This window comes from Zonotrichia albicollis, chromosome 6, assembly GCF_047830755.1.
Source record: "Zonotrichia albicollis isolate bZonAlb1 chromosome 6, bZonAlb1.hap1, whole genome shotgun sequence".
Taxonomy (NCBI): Eukaryota; Metazoa; Chordata; class Aves; order Passeriformes; family Passerellidae; genus Zonotrichia; species Zonotrichia albicollis.
This window is the reverse complement of record NC_133824.1, coordinates 26,716,403-26,737,326: the sequence shown is the minus strand read 5'-3', so window position 1 is coordinate 26,737,326 and position 20,924 is coordinate 26,716,403. Positions and strand designations below refer to the sequence as shown.

General features: G+C 41.5%; 1 protein-coding gene across 7 annotated transcripts in view; it reads right to left on the bottom strand.

The window, feature by feature from the left end:
* The window catches only part of RAD51B (RAD51 paralog B), a 403,112-nt gene that overhangs the window by 9,094 nt on the left and 373,094 nt on the right, over positions 1 to 20,924 (bottom strand). The gene's annotated exons all lie outside the window — the stretch shown is intronic.

Genomic DNA, 20,924 nt, shown 5'->3' with positions numbered 1-20,924 from the left:
TCATTATAAGCAAGGACATGTAACCCTTTCATGGGGCTAGAAGCCATTGCAAAGTTATTTGTACTGAACATATGCAAATCAGCTTCAGTTTGAGGTAGTCTGGGGGAAGTCTGGGGGGATTTCCCTGCTTTATGTAATCACTGTTGCTTCTTAGCTTCCTCTGTTCACATAGCCAGGAGACACAGGCTTGACACTGCTTGGTAGTTTCTCAAATTCAATTTGAAAGCAATGTCATGTGCTCAGTGACCTACAGCAGTCCTATGGCTTTCAGTAAATCCTCAGCTGCTGCTGCAATCACATCTGGAATGAAGGAGGTCTGAAGGAGCAGTAGGGGAATAACACTACAGACTTCATTTGCTGGCATACTTTGGCAATGGTCAGCAGCCAGGAGGATCTGTGTGCTATCCCTCAGCTCTAACTCTGGCCTAGCCAGAGCCCTGATTTCTCAATCCTCAATCCACACAGAGTGAGGCACCTTATATGTGGTGAGTGCTCTCCAGACTGTGGGGCACTCGCGAGGCCCCTGCACACCAGGCTGCAAGCACACAGAACTGGCTGCCCTCACCTCCCCATGAGGAGGTGAGGAACAACACTCACGCCATCTGCTCAGGGGTCTCCAGGCCCACCAAAGATATTCACTGAAATCACAGGCTGGACAGGTAGAAGCTTCAAGGCAAGTAAGACAAACCCTCCGTCCCTTAGCAGCCCACAGAGAGTTGTGACACCCAGGTAAGCCTGCTCAGGGCTCTGCTGGGTATCACTCCCCACAATGTCTATCATGCTGTACACATTGTGGTGTTATGATTCCAAACTGGAAGATTTATAATTCAGCAACTATTCAGATTCTGAGAAGCACACTTACTGAAAACCACTAAGCTAAGGGAAATAGGACAGGTGAAGTAAGCCTGGTGGCACTGAGGAGGAAGGAAATCTCCCTGCAGTGTGCTGATAAGAGTGTGCTTCATATATACAGTGTTCAATCTGGACAATCTGCAACTGGGAAAACACAGGCTAGCTGAAGGAAATTCAGCTCTGGGCCCTAGGGACTGAATTCGTCTGTTAAAATGCTTTGTTGGTTTTATTTATCACTGCTTAATTAGGATGCTTGACCAACACACTGGAAAGATAGTAACTGTTAAATATTCAACAAGCTGACCTTTCAGCTACAATATTGCAATTCTGAATAAAGTTCATGGAAAGTTTGTCCTTCCTAGGTACTCCAACAAAGCCAAAGGGAACTAGACTGGGCCAAAAAAATAAAAAAGCAAGAAAAAAGTAGGGCAGTACTGTGGAGACTTGCTTAAAAATCCAAGTCTTGCTATGGGCTCATTGAATGATCTCAGACAAGTTGTTTCCTGCCCTGTGCTTCAATTTTTTCCATCTGTAAAAAGAGTACAACAGTGTTGATCTTCCTTGTAAATCGCTGAGATGAATAGCTAAAAAAGCGGTAATATATTATTAATTACTTATTATTTCTGAGGAAGAAAAAGCAAAGAGAAGAAGTCATCAATCTTTCAGGGTTTTCTCAATCCTCAAAAAAAAAAGCACAACAGAATGTGAATTTCACACAACAGAAACTTTTGGCAAATTACCTTTAAGAAGAAATAGTGGGTACACAATTAAAAGACAGTTTAAAGTGAGCAGACACTCAGGAAAACGCTCCAGATGGTGAAATGAGTTAGGCTGCAGAGCAGGCTCCCACAGGAAGAGATGAAACCCACATTGTTTGAGATGTGAAACTGAATTCCTCAAAGTGCTGGTATATACAATACAAGGAATCATTCTACACTGTCTCAAAGTACAGTGGCACTGTGATGACTTGAGAGAACTGCACCTTCCATTTCTTCAATTTTAAGAGAGAAATGACTCACTATGGAGAGCTGCAGACTCATTTATCAATATAGTATCTGAGGAACATCTTCTGAGGAGTAACTACACTGTGTTTTTGCAGGAGATGGATTCATCAACCCTTAACAGATCTTTCACATTCCTAATTCTGATGTCTGAACTTTGTATGTTGAAGAGGGGAAAGAAAGTCCCCTATTCTCTGGGAATTACAGTGTGCATCCTACTATTTATTTCCTTTATAACAATCTAAAGAGAAACTGAGTGGCTTGATTTTTACAGGCAGTGGTTTGCAGAAGAAATACCATTATTTTAATGGGAACCAAATGAGCAATCATTACATAAATGGCATTATGAGACACGGAACTAATGCTGAAATGTTAAATGCTTGGGTGAAACTCATCAAGATGGGAACTGACAGCAGCGTGCTGGAACATTGGGGTTTCTCCACACTCAAGATACTTCTGCAAACATTCCCCAGTGCTGTTAATCCTAGTTCGGCTCCTCTGGAGGTAGCTCTGGAGGGCATCTGACTTCTTCTGTTGTTACTGGCTTAAAATCTTAAGACCATCTCTGAAATCCAAATTCAGAGCTTTGGGCCAGTTTTATTGATAGAACTTGGTTAACTGCTTGGAGCGGGTAGAGCAAGAAAACTTTTTAAAAGGAGCTGGAATTAGAGTTTTAATATCTTCATTTCCTCTTGGTCTCATACCTGCTGGTAGACAAAAACATGCTGTGAATTGATTCATTGGGCAGATGAGCACTAGTGATCCTGTTTTACTCTGTTCACTTGGGCAGGACAGCCATGGAATGCTCCTGATCCCTTCTCAGCTCCTTGGGCAGGAGAGCTGGTGCCAGGAGCAGCAGGATGTGCAGCCCAGCATGCCCTGCCTGCCCCCTCCACCGAGGGCTGGCACTGCCTGCACTTCCTCCACCCCATTGCTGGCCAGAGACTCAGCAATTTCCTCAGGAATGAATCACGAACAAAAAACCAAACAACAGCTATTTAAGAAGGTTTCGTCTCCCTCTGGAACTGTCCTGAGCAGTATCATATTCCTGACAGTTTATTCTTCAAGAATTTAGTCATCTAAGGTTACAGTGACTCATGTGATGAACCTTCTGCCCATTTCCTGGAAAGAGTCTTGCATGGTTCTCTACACCTCGTGCCATTTTCCTTCAGGGTCTCAGTTCTCACTTCATTCTCATATAGTTCGGCTTTCCTTCAATTTTGGGGTGGAGGAAGAAAGCAAAAATTTCTTGAGTGTACTCAAATTTACAATGTAACCAGAAAGCAGTGTGGTGAAAGAAACATCTGGAAAATAAAGATGGATTCTGAACCAGAGAATCTCTTTTGGAAGTAGTTGCCTCTTGGACTGAAATCTGGTTAGAAGGAGCTGCTCTATAAAGTGCTGTGTGGTCCAATATGATCATGAATTTACCAGGGCTGTACCCTGTAAAATATTTGAGGGCTCTCTCAGATCATTGCTTGGGGAGGTGTGACTCACCCTGGGCAAATGCCACTGATGACAAGCACCCTACACGAAATATTGAATGAATTGTCCTGGATGGGTACCAAAGTAACCATTTTACATACTTGGGCCAATCTGAAAGAAACTTCTGTGCAGAAAACAACTGCTTCCTTTCCCTGATGGAAGTTCAAAAGCTGCTCACAAAGAGCTTGAAGGATACTTCAGCAAACTCTGATCTAAGTGGGGTTGTGCTATGCCTACAGCAGACAGCTGCCTGGACATCAGCGATGCCCAGGCCATCCCTTATAACCCATACAGAAGTGATACTGCTGCATGTTTATATTACAGTTAAAGCAGGGAGTGGGGTTCAGTGTTCTTGATAAAATATCCAGAAACATGTGAGAGTCTGAGCGCATCACCTTCATTTCCAAAGTGTGAAACAGCTCAGCAGCAGTGCCAGTGCACACGACAGATCAACTCCTTCTACACCTATGGGGACAGAGAAAGCATCCTGACTTACACTAACTTGCAGCAGAGATAGTTAAGGAATTTGCAGATCTGTCTGACAGGCCCAACATGTCCAGTGTTCTTACAGGATGATTTCAGTGCTCAGTTATACCAGTGTAGCTGGCATGTGTACTGCTGTGTGTGTGTACGTATATGTATGTGTGTGTATACACACACACACACATGTCAGTACATATACACTGACACGCATCAGAAGTCTGTTCCCTCTAAAGGGATATAGTGCCAGGCCAAAGCTGGCCTGACATTCTTCTTTTTTTAAAAAAAGCAAACTTCTACAAGCCCTGATTCCAACAGAAATGTTTCCATGATTTATTTTAAGAAGAGAACATTCCCCTGCAGTGCTCACCGCAACCCAAACATTGCAGCACTGTGCAAGAGCATGAGAATCAGAGAGGAAACTTAAGAATCTATTTTCACTGCTTCAGAAGAGAAATAAAAAGAGCAAACAAACAGGCAAAGCAGTGAAAAATAAATTTTATTTTAGTGGTGGCTGTAGTGTTATCTGCAATATAGCTAAGGAGAGTAGACTTGAAGCGTGCAGGCATTTCTGTTGATTTCTGCAAGACATGACTAAATGTGTGATGGGCACTTGTGGGAGCCATCTACATTATAAAAAAGAGATTTCTTTTTCTTGGGTTCACCCTTCCTTCTCCTCACACCTTACCTTTTACATCTGAGAAACCGAACAGTAGACTAGAAGAAATTGCCTCACTGTTTTCAAATCTAGAAAATAATTCAAAGCATGGGCAAGCTATGCAAAGAACAAATTCCTCACTGGTGGGAGAGCCCTTAGATCTTGAAAGTAATGGGAAGAGTCCTTCCTCTAAATATCTGGAGCCCTCTATTGTACAGAAAGAGGCACCGGCCCTCAGTGCTACTGTTTGTTTCATTGCGCAAATTTGCAACAGCCAGCAAGACTCAGAAGGAAAAGAAGGGGCATCTGTTAAGAGAAAGAACAAATAAGCAAGCACAAGTTCCTGGCATAACTACTGGCTGCAAGCATGCATGCATGTAGACATGCACACACAGCACACAGTGCCTCAGTCTGAAAGATCTGTGTACTGAAGACAGAGGAAAAAAGTGAGTGAAGCCTGCTCAAAAGGAACCATAAAGACTGATCTTGTGGCAGATTAGTGATTTCACCAGAAAGTTTTTGGAAGCCGTAAACAGGAAATGGTTAAATAAAAGCAGGTGGAGCATGCTGATTGCAGGAGCAATGCAGGAAATTGCTGAGTGTCTGAATGGATGCAAAAAATCTGCTCTTTAGCTCAGATCTTGGCAGTCACTGTAGGCCTACCCCACCTTCTCCTGGTCTTCCCTCTCTACCTTTATCTTCACAAGCTACAGTCTCAAAGCCTGCAAACACTTTTTGCTTGAGTAATCTGCTCTTGAAATTTGAAACCAGTTCAGGAGAGTTGGGAGGTTCTGCTTGGAAGGCAAGAAACAAGAAGGACTCACCTAGTTCAACAAGAATAAGTCACAAGTACCCAGCAGTACCCACTGCCTGCCAGGAGTTTCAGGTCTGAGGAGCCTGAACAGCATCTCTGGCTACTGCCCCAAGTGCTGAATTCCCAAGTGTATTTAGTAGAAGAGTCAATCAGAGAAACATTACTCCTCTGGCCCCTTCCATTCAAGGGGGCTCCCAAAGTCCTAAGCTGTAGGGATCGTCCTCCATCTCCACTGAATCACAGTCCCTTCTGGGAGACAGCTCTGCAGCTGTTTAATAACTCACAGCAACAGCACACAAGCAGATGGAAAAGAAAGTGAAAGGTGCAAGAGGCATTTTTTCCACTTTCCTTCTAACCTTTCCTCTCTCCTCCTCGTCCACAGCCATTTGTGCCAATTCCAGACTATTCCAGATGTGTCACCAGTCTGCAGAGGCTTGGCTCTGGAGATAGGGGTCTGCTTGCCAACTGCAGCCTTCCGAGTGCTTTCAGACCCAAGGGTCAAGTTCCTGCTGCCACACTCTCATCCCTGGCTGTGCTGCCAGATGTGCTGCAGGATGAAGTGCAGACATGCTGGTAAGGAACAATTCTGCTTTCTTCTAGAAGAGTATGATGCTGATATAAAATTGCTTGACATACAAAAGACACTCTTGCCTTCAAAGTATACTAAAAGTCACATTAATGCTGTGAGAAAAGTGAAGAAGTACATGGATTAGTTTGAATCATTTTGATCTTGTCTACATCTTGAGTATTGGATGGTAAAGCTCTGTTGGCAAACTCTCACTTAGATATTTCTCCTCCTCTCTACACATACATTAAAAAGAATTCTGTTTCTTCTTATATTCTGAGCAAAGAATGGCAAATGAGCAACCATGGAGTTACAACCGCACAAACAAAAAGATTTTTCTGGCAGAGAAATCTTGCAAGAAAATCCTGCTCTTTTTTGACATTGTTATTTTGGCAAAATTTACCAGGTGTTACTGGGAGTTCAAACTTTTACTGCCTTCTCTGTATCTTTTAAAACAGAGAGTTACTCTATACAACATAACACTTTTAAAGTTCAAACTCTTAAATCCTAGTCTAGACAGGACCTTTGGGAGTAAGGTTTAAATTCACCCTGAGCAATCTCCCATATCCCACACTTCTGCCCAGGCCAAATCTTCCTGGGAATGTCCTGAGAACAGTTGTGATCAGAGACCAGCACTCCATACTGCTGCCCCCATGGGAGGAAAGAGGTGGCACTGCCAAGGAAAAGTTGGTATGACACCTTCTGCAGGTGCCACCACACTTGTTTAGGTTTCCATGGGACAGAAGTGGACAGAGAGGATGTGTGCTATCAGCTGCAGGTGGATGGCAGGTCAACTTCAGGTAGTTAAACCTGGGCACTGACTTCCAGGAGAAAACAGTCTGTGATTCATACAAATCTAAGAAACGGAGAGAAAATAATTGTAATGGGCTGAAAAAAAATTAAACAGGTGCCTCTTTCCTGCTCCTTTCACAGTTTCAGCTTTCCTGCATCCTTACTCACACTTTTTTGCACTTAAGTTGTTGAGAAAATTAGCAGGAATGAGGTTCCTGGTATAATTACAGTTTGCTGAGAAAATCACAGCCCACAGCAGTGATTCCTTTAGTGCCAGAGACAGATGTTGCTGAAGTCTAATCACAGGCTTCCCACTAACCAGCCCTGAGTCTAATCTGTCATCAGCTGAGAGGCCGCTGGCTCCCGCCATGCGTGCGAACCCCAGCTGCTGAGCTGGATCCTCTCCCCTCATGCAGAGCCAGGCAGTGCCAGAAGGAGGGCATGTTTCCATTCACTCCCTGCCCTCAGTTACAGAGATACCACAGCTTCAATGTGCTGCTTATCTCTCCTCCAGGCCTAGTATCAAAGCCTTGCTGGAAAGGGCTCAAGTGGTTGTTTTCAACTTACAGTGTGTAGTGACTGCAGTTCAAAAATACAATTTGAGATAAGTTGAAGGAGAGGCTTAGTAAGAATGGCCTGTAGCTAATTTGTCCTTCTAAAATGTGTGGTATTTTCTGCCTCCTAAGAGGACAAGGCTGCACACAGTGATGGGTCACATAACCTCCAGATGTTAATAACAAGACCCAAAAGTGGATGAGTGCTGATGAGCACAGAAATAGGAGGAAGAGCGCAAAGCAGAACTGGGCATATTGAAAAAGGTCAGGAAAGGGCATACATGCAAGAGGGGATTGAACAAATCTCTCCTACATGTTACAGGCATATGACATTGCCACTAAATGTTTTGTATCTGACATCCAAAGAGCATTGGGCCACTAAGAGTACCAGGTTATATCTTTGAACTTCTCTATTGTGGTGAAAGAATCTCAAAAATCAACAGATCCCATCAGTTCAGGAGTGTCCCTGTGCAGGCAAAACTCACCGTGGTACTGGATTAACATCTTTAGATTGGATTCTGGTCGTGGAAGGAAACTGGCTGAAGGAGTCCATTTCAAAGGCACATTACTGCAGCATTCAGAACCAGTGAGAACTGGGAAAGTCCTTAGGCTGGTAAGGGCTTCCAGCATCTGTAAAGTTAACAAGGGCCCTGAAGTAACAGGGGAGATAGCAGGTGGGGAGGCATAGATTAAACAGCTGTGTTTTGCATAAGGAGCTCTCCAGCAAGGCATAGGGGAACTGAGTTGGTCATCATTTCTGGTCAGAAGCAAAAGCATATTAAATGAGCTGACTTTCTGAAACAGCCTGTGGCCAACTCAATTTCTTTGTGTTTAGCTTTTTCTGAATCTGCACATGGTAGCTGGGCACACACTATAATAATACTCAGCAGATCTCTGCAGTAAAGGTGTGCAGGGCAGCATCTCAGCCACTGACAGATCGAGGGAAACAAAGTGTAGCATGATGTGTCAGAGAGGGGGAAGAAGTGACTCATATGGGAAGAAAAACAAAGCAAAGATGAACATGGAGCATAAGAGAAGTGGCAGACTGTTGGCTGTAAATCAGTTTTCTTGCACTCAGAAGGGTGGGTATTATGGTGAGAGATGCTGTACTTGACAGTAATGGAAGTTCAAGGAAGTTTGATTAAGATTAAATGGCAGCCACATGCCAGCTCAGAAAAGAGGCCTTAAGACTAAAATCAAAGACCGGAAGTGACTAAGTAGGTCAGAAGCTGTGGGCAGTGAGCTGCACAGATTAAGTGGGACTTGGAGCAACTGAGTTAGCTCTGCTAAGTGATAACAACACAATGTCACCAAGTTTAACAAATCTGACTCTGAGATCACCTTCAAGGCCTTGATAGCAAATCAGAGATTGCTGAGTCCTAGCTGTATCTACATCAGAGCAAATGCTTTATCTGTTTTAACAAGAGATCTATTTTACAGTCACTTTTTGACCCTGCCAAGCTTCCTGTAAATAGAGTGCTGTTTTGTCTGAACAGGATTTCTTCTCGAGGAGCTGGGTGGGAAAAATGAACTGACTAATAGAAACCGTGAGACCAAGAAGGGCTGCTACTGCAGGTTGAAAAGACAGATGCAATGGATAAACTTCTTTTAACTCTCAATTCAGCAAGTCTTTGATTCGAGAGCTTTGTTCACATCCAGGGCATCCGGAAGAGAACAGTCACCTTGTATTTTTGTACCTGATGAGAAAACTCCAGATTGTGTGTGTGCATTGGGACAATTCAATGTGTGTCTATTCCAACTTCAAAGAGGCTTTCAGTGCTCTTTGAGATGTAGGGTGTGAGGAAGGGTGAGAACTGCTAATGCTAGCCCCATCCTCATTAAATCTTTGCCCTCTCCGGAGCAAGCATGCAAGTGGAGAGAATAGATGATATGCATGAGCAACTGAGCATCTGTGATCTCATGACCTTTGACTGTTGTATTATGGGAAATGTATTCTATGGTTGCTATGCTTTTCTAATTCATTTGTATTTTCCTTCAGTGACTCCCTTGTATTTTCTTTGGTGCTCCTGCGTAACGGTTTCAAGGAACCACAGATATCTCCAAGTTAAGCATGCATACAATGGCTTTAATTAAATGTTTGTGGGTATCCCACAGTAAAGCAGGGGAAAGGGAAAGCAAACAGTTCTGTACTTACTTGTACCTATCCCTTCTGAGCCCTGGCTTGGGTGGAAGCATCAGCACTATTGCCATTAAAGCCTATTTCTAAGCTATTGTGAAATGAAGGGCATCAGGTCCTGCTGCTCTGCATGCAAGCGCTTCAGGGATTTCACTCTCATAAAAAAGCTACAGGTCACCTGTGAAAGGTACAATGCTAAGATATTTTAGACTAGGCTAGAGGAAATAAAAAATAAACTAAGGGAGGCATTTCTTTGCTCCACTTACAAAAACTGAAGACTAAGATTAAAAATATCCTTAGCCATTCCTTAAAATACACTAAGATGCTATTGGAAGAGTAGCATAAAAGCAAAGATTTTGGTCTTCTTTGATATTCTGATATTACTATTTTCTGTTCTCTGTGCCATTAGCACAATCTGACTCTTGACACCACCCTCTAGAATGAAATAATAATAACTATTGTTATTGTTATTATTTTATATGGGAATCTTCACTTCTTTTATAAGCAGTTAGCTACATTTTTCTTATGTATAGAAGAAAGCTGTGAAGAAATTTGTTTCCACTTCAGGCATTTAAAATAAATACACATGAGGCAAATGACATTTGGAAGGGGAACTTTCATCACGCAAAGATGGAGGAATACGAGAAATAAGAGACGGGATACAAAGGTTATTGCTCAGTTCTTTGAGTCAAATACCACACAATTTCACAACACATTAAGTGTTTAGAGGAAGAATCTTTCTTTCTCTTGTATGATATGGAATAGTCAGCAGTATCTGCAAAGATAACTACGAGGTCTAACACTAACAATTATTGCTAATATTTAGCACTAGTATAGAGTACTTTTCTTGAGCTTTTCAATGACTGACGTCATTGAAAGTTCAGAGTTTGACGTCATATTAGTTCAGAGTTGATACAAACTAATGTAAAACTGCTTTAGCAGAGCTGTACATATTTTATTGCAAATCCATCCACCCTTTTTAGTGGCTCTCAGGGACAACATACATCAGAAAATTCAAGAATAATTGCAAGGGTAAAAATAAAAAATAAAGGCCAGTTTGATAGAGAATAAAGAACCCACGCTTCTAACAGTGGTTTTGGTTATTTCCCCACACTGAGACCAGAGGCATTGCCAGTTTTTGCAGTCTGACATGCTGGATTTGGGCAGAAGTTGAGCAGAGCAGGGGCTAGGTTAGGTTTGCTGGAGCTAGAGCAGCAGTGACTTTTTAGGAGGGAACAGAAAGCATGGGTTGTTTCCCTCACGTAACAAGGCACAAACAACAACAGGGTTATCTGAGAAGATTGAGAACTGCTGACATTAGAAACAGGAACTGGCATCTGCAAAGTTGAGTAGGAGTGGGATGAAAGCAGTCTGACAAAGCAAAGGAGGAAATGAGAAGGCCAGGGAAGATCTAAAATTGTGAGCAGCTAACAAATGCTGACAAATACTTGTTTCCTCAAGGGTATGATCCTGAGCACATTCAGACCAACTTGAAGATTCCTCAGGATTTTTGGGATACTCTAAGTGAAGATTTCTACTCTTTGTCTCTCTCTTTAGCTGTAGTCTGTTTCCACTGCATCTTCAGAAAATGCCTCTCAAAAATACACCTAATTTTGATGATGGCTGACAGTAAAATAGGTTTATTCTGAAAGTTGTGTGAAGAAAGATCTACACCTCCCCCTCCTTCACTTCTGCCATGTGTCTGATGCCTGTCTTCCAGTCTGTCAGTTTGGATGGCCAGTGACCTGTAGCAAGGATGCAGGGCAGAGCTGCACAGAAGGCACACAGCCTGGCCTTTTTTGGGTTTCCATTCTGATCATGGAGGGGTTTGATTTTTGTTGTTTGGTATTCTGAATTATTTACTCAAGCTGTCCTGAGCACTCTACTTACTCTATGTAAAACAAGGCCTGGTAGATTCTCAGGTTTATTAGCTCCTCTGCTCCATCAGCTTAATTTTTATTCATTGCCTTAGACTTTTCTGTATGCCACATATTTTTTGCTTAGTACTGTTTATATCTCACCTGTCCGTCTTCACTGTTGCTTCTCTGTTTCCTACTACATAACAGCTGTGAAACTCTCACATCAAAACCCAAGTTACTCTTTTGTTTTCCATCCTATCAGGTGCTCCAAGGACTACTTCTGCCCTTCTCCTCTAGTGGTAACAGCTTATCTACATCACCAAGGCTAAGGCCAGGAAAATCCATGCCTGATTTTCTCCCAGGGCTGAATTTTTATGGACAGTAATTAGTTACTGTTTTCACCACACAGGTCCCAAAAATACCCACACTAATTAAGGTCCATAGGGATATTGGTGCAGTAATCTTGGGCAATCATAAGTACATTTAGGCTTCTCTGGTTCTTCAGGTTTCATTTCCCTTTAGAAAGTTGTATCTACGTTAATTCACCAAATATGTTAAAAACTTGAAGTTAAAGATCAAAGTTCAGTGCAATCCTTCTACTGTGTGACCTAAGCAGTGCAGTTTACTGACAAATGCTCCCCCAAGTTATTTGTGATAAGGAGAGGGAATTGAAAGAGAAGAAAATAGTGACTGGTGATTTCTTTACAAATTCTTGTTATTAGCTTGTTCTAAAAGTAGTTTGGTTCCCCTCAACACACAAAAAAATTCCTATTCCTGACATAAAAGCAGTTGCAAATGATTTAGCAGAGCGTTCTGTACACTGTGAATGCAGTGCTCACACTACCTGTCACCCCATCAACACTCCAAACGGACTGAGAAAGAAGAAAGGTTGCAAAATGAGTATAAATACTCTGCATGGAGCCAGCAAGACAGCAAAGTCACAATGGTGGAAAGGAGAATGTCAGAAGTTAATCCCAGGTGTAATACCTCAGAAGTCAGATGCACGTTGGGAGAGGTGCTATTCAGTTAATATTTATGTTTTGTTTTCACTCTGTGAACTTTAAGGCAGACCTTAGCCAGTGAAAGCTGAATTCTCTGTGGATGCCTTGCACTACTCTTGTTGTGTTTCCAAGTTTCCTATTCAATAGCACATTTTTTCCCTTGTTTTCAAATGCTTGCAGGAGTCTTAAGACATTTTAAACGTAACAATAAAACACCTGCATTTTATTAAGACTTGAGACTTAAGTTCCACCTCCCTCAATTTTACTGAAATGTTTCCATTAGACGGGTTAACCCTTTCATAGTCACTTTTGCTGTCAAAATGAAGCTACGTGTCTGCTACATATAGCCAAATTCCACACTCCTATACTGTATTTGGAGAAAAAGAAAACCAGCCCTGAGGCACACCCAGAGAGCTCTGTCCTGTGCTGACTGGCAAAGAGTGCAGAACCACAGCTGCAGAGGCACAACAGCCCTGGAATGACATGTCTGCTGGTAAAACTTAAAACTGAAATGTTCTTACCAACCATTTTTGTTTCAAGAAATATTTGAATTGTGTCATAGAAACTTCATTCAACTAAATGGGAGAACTTACTATTGTTTGTGTCCCTTCCCTTTTGTCATTCCAATGTCTTAAATGAGAAACAGAGCAGCACTATACAGTGATTTTTGTGCCTGTATGTCCAATAATGTTATTATTCTTATATTCAATTAGAAAAATGGCAGCACGTGAAGTAATTGCCCAAATTCATGCAGCAGTTTAGCAAAAAGAGCTGATAAATTCAATTGTCAATGCACTAAGCAACTGTGTTGTTACCCAATTAACTTAACTTTCTGATAAGCAGTTATTTCTAAGTCCACACACATCACAAAGCACTGCAGTGCAAAGAGCAACAGCTGCTGGCTATTTTACCAAATATGATCAGTTCTCTGAAGGCAGGAGAGAGTGTAACTTAATGCAACTAGACAGGGACTGAGGATCTGTACATCATGAGTTCTGATTCCATTTCTGTTGCTATTTACGTGTTTATGGGCATGTAACTTTAGTTCTTTATGACTCAGCTTCCCATCTATGCAAGAGGGAGAGTAATTCTTCACAGCCAGCAGGTGAATCAAGAGGTCATAGATTTCTGAGATGATTCTGAGTCAGTCATTCATCTTAGGACTTAAGTGGCACACCTATACAGGGCTAATTGGACTAATGTGCATCAGACCTGCATGGAGATCACAGATTCAGAGGTTTGGAGACACTCAAATACCATGGCTATACAGCCATACAAATTCCTAGGATAACCAGGTATGTAAAGAGAAAATTAGTTGCTATCCTGTATATTTACCAATGTAATTAATTTAATTGGTGGTTATTATTTACACTGTCTGAGGTATTAGATACTGTTCTGATTTATACCAATACATCTCTGCAATACTGATACAGGAAATATTATCACATACCCTGGCAGTCATAAAGAAAAAAGTACAAAGTTTGTGCTGACCTTGTAAACAAATAATTTCCACTCCTTCATACCTACCAGCACATGATTTCAAATCTGTGTAGGTATCAGTAATCATTGGAAATGGCCTTTATCCCCATGGCAGAGATAGTTTTAGGACATAAGCCTATTGCTATTGCATATAATGTCATATGATGTGGGGATCCGGCAGCCTGGCACACACAGCAGTGAAAGTCATGTGGTGTGAGAGCAGCAAACAGCCCCTACACCCTCATGCCAGCTCTGACCACAGACCAGGAGTGCACACTTGTGTTCCCACTGAGGAGCACACCTTGCCTTGCCTGCTATTAGGGAAGACAAAAGCTGAACATAATTTATAAAGATAATCTAGCATGGAATTTTTCACATTTGAGTTATGACTCATAAGATTTTTACTTTTCCATTCAGTGTAAACATGCATAAATAATCATTCTGAATTGATTTTAAATGTAGAGGTAAACAGACTTTCAAAGTCTCTAACCAAATTGGGGTAAATCTCACATTTGTTTGAGTTTACACCCTTTAACTAGCATTAGCAAGCTGTGATTTATATTGCTGTGTAAATCACATCTGCTCATAAGCTGTGGTTTGAAAACATTGCACATCTGGGGTATCAAATGTGTGCAAATTAGAGAATTATATGACATTACCAGACACTTGCATGCAAATGTAAGCAATGTAAGCTTCATTTTTTGTGTAGTATTTGAAGTCATGTTATTACGTGGTGTAAACTACAATCATCTACTCTCTACTTAGACAGCAATCCAAACAGAGACTGGTAATCCCTTTGCAATCATGTTCACAGAGCCACATACTCAGGTACCCTGTCAAGAATGTAAGTTACAAACTGTTATGTGCCCTGAAGCATGCTTATGGCCCTTCTTTATAGGTGGCCTGGTCACCATACTCATTACTTTTGAGTAAATTAAGAGCAGGGTTTCATATTTTGTAGTTGTGCTTGTTAATAAAAGAATCAGCAATCTGGGAAAACAGAGGTTTTCCAGCTTTACTTCCATCATTCTTTTAGAAGTCAGTACCACACTGATCACAGCCAGCACTTTCTAATCCAGGATCTGGAGGCAGGGGTGGGGAGCTGGTATAATCAATCTCTTTCAACACTGTGAAGGGGATTGTCCCCTGTGCTGTATTTTTCTTCCTCTGAGTATCTCAAAAGACAGCGTCAGCAAGACTTTCCTCCTTCTATTTCATAGAATTGCTCCTATTTTCACCTCTTTTAATGTAAGTACTTTCTAGTAATAGAAATATTCTGCTTTAAATTACAAGTTGATTTCTTTTCAGTCTTGACTGCATTTTTCTTTAGATAAATACTTGTACAGAATGTTCATCAGAGGACCTAACATTACTTATAAGCACCTTTAATGAAGCCCAACAAAACAATTATGCAAAATCTGTTATCATCTTTATATTTCATAATAAATTATAGATAAATGAATAATGAATACATGACTCAGTCAAGGTCGTACTGTGAATCAATGATAGCAGTTGGAAATGTAGCCCAGGAACTTTGACATCCACATTTCTGCTGAAACTACGTGCCCTGAAAACACCAGGACTCTCTCAGACCCATTGTGCCCCACCAACATTTCTCTCATATCACTGAAGCCATTTTAGGCCATGAAAATTTAAGAAAGGAAAAAGAATGCAAATCAGTGTCTGATAGTACATTGTTCTCCCCTCTGAAACGAAAAGACTTTTTCTTGGTTTATTTTTTTCTTGCAGTAGATATTGGCAGGCTGAAAGTTGAAATTAAATAGGAAAAAATAACAAGCATATTTTGAGTGATTACTCAACTGGGGTCCTTTGTGACAGGAAATGCAGCTGCGTGACTAATGGGCCTGACTTTCTCTTGGCTTCCTTCCCCCTTCAAAGATCTTGTTTATTGCTCTAGCCAACTTTTTTTTTTTTTTTTTAAATTGCTAGAAGCTAGAATTTTCCAGGAAAAAAAAATCCTTGCAAGGGGCAAAGGCAGTAAATCTTAAAAAGATCAAGGGCTGCAGAGCTCTCCCTCATCTACTCCTTTTAGCCTTCCAGGTTCTCGAGTCACGTCATATCTTCCCCGTTCTGCTCTGAACATGTGTCTAGCAGATCTTTCTGCTTTGCTGAGGGGAGGGAGTGTGTGAATCACATTTATAGCATTTAACCCTGGAATTCATAAAGGAAGGACTAATTCCATTAAGGAAACCAGGGGCCTCCTTAGCCTTTTGCATGTTGTCTTTTTTATTATTTTTCCTCGCTCTCTCCTTAGCAGTTGTGTGCCCATACCCCATAACGACATGGCTGTTAAGTGTGAGCTATTGAGACTTGACACAGCACAGTCCCATTAGTGAGGGGCCATGGAGTTTTAAACCCTGTTTGCATTTGGCCTGCTTTGTAAGTCTGCTGTGTTGAGCTTTCTGGGTAACAGCAGATAGGCCAGGACCTGAACGTCCCCTGAACTGGAAGAGGAACTGTGCATCCAAGCTCCATGGCAGGTCCTTAACCCTATAACTCAGTGCAGGGAAGCCCTGAGTTCCCTCTCAGCACGGGAGGTGTTGGTTGGACAGAGTGTCTGTGGGAGCAGGGTCCTGCCATCCTTTGGTGGTGCTGAGCCCTGTGTGGGGGCACAGAGCTGACTGAGCTCTCTGAGCTCTGAAGTGCTCCCACAGTCTCAAAAAAACCACCATGGCATTTAGCGGCCTGAGGGTGGGCACTGGGGCAGGAGCAGCTGCAGCGCCAGCACCAGCCCTGCCACAGAGGCAACAGGTACAGCTTCAGACTAGTAGTGGTGGGTTTAGTCCTGCAAGGAGGTTAAACCTCAACCAGACAGGTAAACAACAGCCTCAAAGAACATGATCTACAAGAAATGGGAGACATTCTTTAGCTTTCTTTTAAGACCCTTTTCTTTGGAAAGCCGGAGTATCAAGTCATTGAAGGAGAGTTTGAGGGCTACTCTGTAATCAGCAATGCTGGTAAGGTTTCCTGTGCTTGTAGCAGAGGCTAAAAAAGGAGGTGAATATATCCATTACCATAAACTGCACAGAGGAACCATCACAATATGGGTATGCTAAAAAAAGAGATGGACCTTTGCTTATGAACAGACCTAAAAGAATTGAATACATGTGTACAGAGAGATCATTTTCCACTACCTAGAAGAGGAAAAATCTCTGGGGAAGTAGCTGATGCCAAATATTTTCTTATATTTCATGTGTCAGCAGGGTCTGGCAGAATCCCTTAAAAAACAGAGCATGCATTTTGTGCAAATTGAGAATCACAATTCTAGTGATTTAGATTGCTTTACCAAACTAGAGACATTTCTCCAAAAACACAGCAGATGTTTGATGATATACCAAGTTTTCAGCATTTAAACAGATCAGATAATGTTAAGATCAGCAGAAAAAAACTAACAATAACACAGTAAAAATCAGATTTTCAGATCTGTTCTGAAAAAACTTAAGCTGGGTTAGACAGAAAAAAAGTTAATTTCTCACAACTGCTCTAAAATCCTGGCCAAGCTATACAGCAAAGTTACAGAGGCGCTAGACTGGGTGCAGAAGTGGTGGTCACCAGGATTGCTGCAATGGGAGATGTGTGTGTAACCTGGCTGCATGACCTGAGAACACCGAGGCACTGCTGCAAAAATACTGGCTTTGACTTAGACTTTGACTACAAAGTTTAACAATTCCAGAGACTGAGAGATAATGGGGATGCAGCCCTGAGGTATCTTAAAACTACAGGAGACAGAGCCATCCCCAAAAAAGAACTAGCCTAATCCTCCTGCAGCTATATGGTCAAAACTGGAGATCACTAATTTCTGTGCAATGAATGCTAACAAAAGCTGAGTGTCAGTACATTCTGATAGAAAAAGAGAAGGATTTGGCACTTGTTTGTGAATGTAAAATGTTTCCTGTCCTCTCTTTTTGTCTTTTATGAGAAGACTGTTTTAGAAAACTGACCATAACCCACTTACTGCAATTGCCAAAATGGCCTGGCAAAGCCCCCTTTCCTCATGCATACATGGATTTATTTGCTTCAGTTATAAATTTATGATTTGCAGATTGGGAAGGATTTGGTAGGTTCAAAACTAATCCCTTGAGCATTTGATGAAAAAGCAATGATGCAAAGTCCAGAGCTAGACTTTGTATGTGATGATTTGCTTAAAAATTTTTGCTTGTGATGATGATAAGACCCAGTGGAAAGTATATGAGCCTGTCATTGAGAATGTTCTCAGCTTTGTTGCTGACTTTGGGTGGAGTATGAGTACTGTATCCTGGCTAGGAAAAATTATATAACCTCTCTTGATGTTTATTTTTACTTCCCTGAGGTAATCTTACTACAAGGTAGTACAACTAAACAGGCAGCACAGTATATCAAGCTTATCACTACACATCCTGTACCTGCTAAGGTAAACTAGATCTGACAATGTGGCAGGAATAAGTGTGAGATGTCTTCAGCAGAATAAGATTTAGCTCTACCACTCTAGTTCTATTACTGTTAATCAATGAGCTAGTAGGAAGTAGTGCCAGAAAAAATTTGTTACTTCTCAAAAGAATGTGGAATTAGTCTGTGATCTGATTTTGGGTCTATTATATCAATGTATCAAGGTGGAACATATGAAGTCAGTCAACCACTGACATTTTGCTTTACCAAAAACCCTGAAAGAAAAATGCATACTATTTTCACTCCTGCAGTCTTTCAATTCCCTGACGCCTTCAAGGGTGTCATCAAAATCATGGAGGTCTTGAAGAACAGTAAAGTAACAGCCAACAAAAAAACTTAGAATAATGTAACTTGCCTCCCTGAGGACTGTAGCTGCGATATTCCAGTATCAGAGATGTAAGAACAACTGCCCAGTCCTCAGGATTCACTGAGCACAGTCTATGTGAAGTTGGTTGTAACTACTTGCAGTTGCATATCAGCACAACTTGTCTGAATTTTGTCTTGGAAAATTCAGTGACTTTAGGACTTATGACACTAACAGTCTGAGAATCTGACTGAGGTGCTAAAAGTTATCATTTTATTATGAACAGCTGGATGAAACCAGATGTGTTATAAAGCAAATTCTTCATAGCCAGCCTAAGCACTGGATGTACAATGATGACAACTGCATTTCAGCCCAGAGGTGGCTGCATTTGAGCCACAGGGAAATAATCAATTTATAAACAAACTTCTCAAGCACTTTGAGATGAAAACACTACACAGAATCAATTTAATTCACTCTTCTTATGTGACAAACTCATGTTATTCATGTTATTGTTTTCCCGGTTTTGCTACACCAATCACACTGCAATTCCAAATGTCATCACTCTTTGCTGGAACAGCAGTCTGACACGTTCAAAAAAACTTGCAGAATAAAAAACCTTGTGATGGAAATTGCTCCCGTGTGTGCAGCCTGCTCATATTCAGAAAGCGTTCTTGTTCCATTTCTTTGTCCAGTTAACAAGGGGTATGTGAGTATGGTTTTGAATTCTGAGCGCACTTTACCCACTAGGAGCCTGTCCTGGGCACTGTGTTCTGCAGCATGACAGTTGCCTTGCATTCAGGCTCCTGGCTGCCTTCATTTCTGCTCTGATGCTCTCCTGATCCTGAAAAATCTCACCTCATCAGCAGAAACAACCAAACTGTATCTCAACAGTTTCAAATTATGAGACAGTTTGTAGATTTTCTCTCCCCTTTTGTTGAATCCTGCAAAAACAACTAAAAGGAGTGTGCTACCCAGGCGATCAAAAGGACTGGACTGCCTTTGACCTGGGGAGTATTACTGAAACCAGAGGTCATATGAAGTCTAAATTAGGCATCTGCTAACTACCATAGCTTCACCCAAACGTAACTTGTTACACAATGGCCACATGGCCTCCTGTGCCTTTGTCTCTTCACCTGTAACATGTAAACAGAAACACTCAGTCGTGCAGCAAGGAGTATTTAGAGTTCATTTGGCATTCCTGAAGACTTAGGAGATTCTTAGATGGACAGTGCAGTATGAACAGAAGCCAGGTGATGCTGTATCTTTCTCTTAGTGACCCCCTCATGCTGTTGGTATTGTGCTCTCACATTCCTGAGTTAAGCTTGCTTGAGGGATTTGATTTCACTTGGGCTTAAAATCTTTGTTTGATTCCTCAGAGAGTATGCTGGAATACACGGTAAAGCACAGCAAATCTCACATGTCCAGAAACGTCACTCTCAAAACCCTGCTAACCACTTCCACCTCACCTTCCCCACCTTTTTGAATATACTCAGCCAAGGATAGTGAGAACAATTTAATGCATGCCTGTTTTGCACACCCTGCAACCCTGTGCATTTTGAAGGTCAGACAGAGCATTCTCTGCCACAGCAAACGATTTTGTGTAGATGAGAAGCTTTGCTTTAGAGAAAAAACCTACTACTGTATGCCCATGTGTTTGCAGATTTACAAGAAAAAGCAGAATTTCTAGCTCTTGATAGCGAGGCATAGTTACAAGTCTGGATACACATTTTGCTTCAGGAACTGAGTTTTATGTCTATGTGCCTTCAAGAGGCCTTGTAAGTACAACATCATCTTTGTTTTTCCATCTTTAAAGCTGCAATTATAATATTCTCCTATAATAGAGGGGGTTAGAAATGTTCATTTCTAGAACTTTTAACAAATGTTAAATATCTGTTGTTTTGATCCTATTCCATTACAAAGAAGCCCTGCAATTCTTCCATTCTCTCCTGTTAAAAAGATTGTCTTCTCTTGCAGCCTTTAAATTATTTAATTAAATTGTACAGGCTAGTTGTATGAGCCAACCTCTTTTATATAACTCCTTTTTGTTGTTACAGAGTGGAGGAAGATGTGCATTTAGACAGCAAGTAACTATTTTGTGAGTAAAAGTGAGGGACATGCTGACAAAAGGTTTCCATAAATAACTCTTTCCCCTCTGTGCTCTTGGGCAGCTCTGTCTGTGATAGCTCCTCTTTGACAGCGTGTCTAGCACAGAACAACTCACAATCAAAAAGTATCAGCAGGTGTGAAAAGCACACCCACACAAGTGTCAGGTCCTCAAGCATAATCCATGTAGCTGTTGAATTTCCCACTTTGCAGCAATGATTCAGCTTGGTGATGGCAATATGAATGCTCAGGAGAGGAAAGACAGTAATATCAGTATTTACAACAGCAGCTCATTAACAATGACATTAATGAGCATTTGCATTAAGGTGGCATGTTTCAGGTCTAGTCAGTGGCTTTCCATAAGGATCTCAGTGCTGGAGCACCTCCTACACAG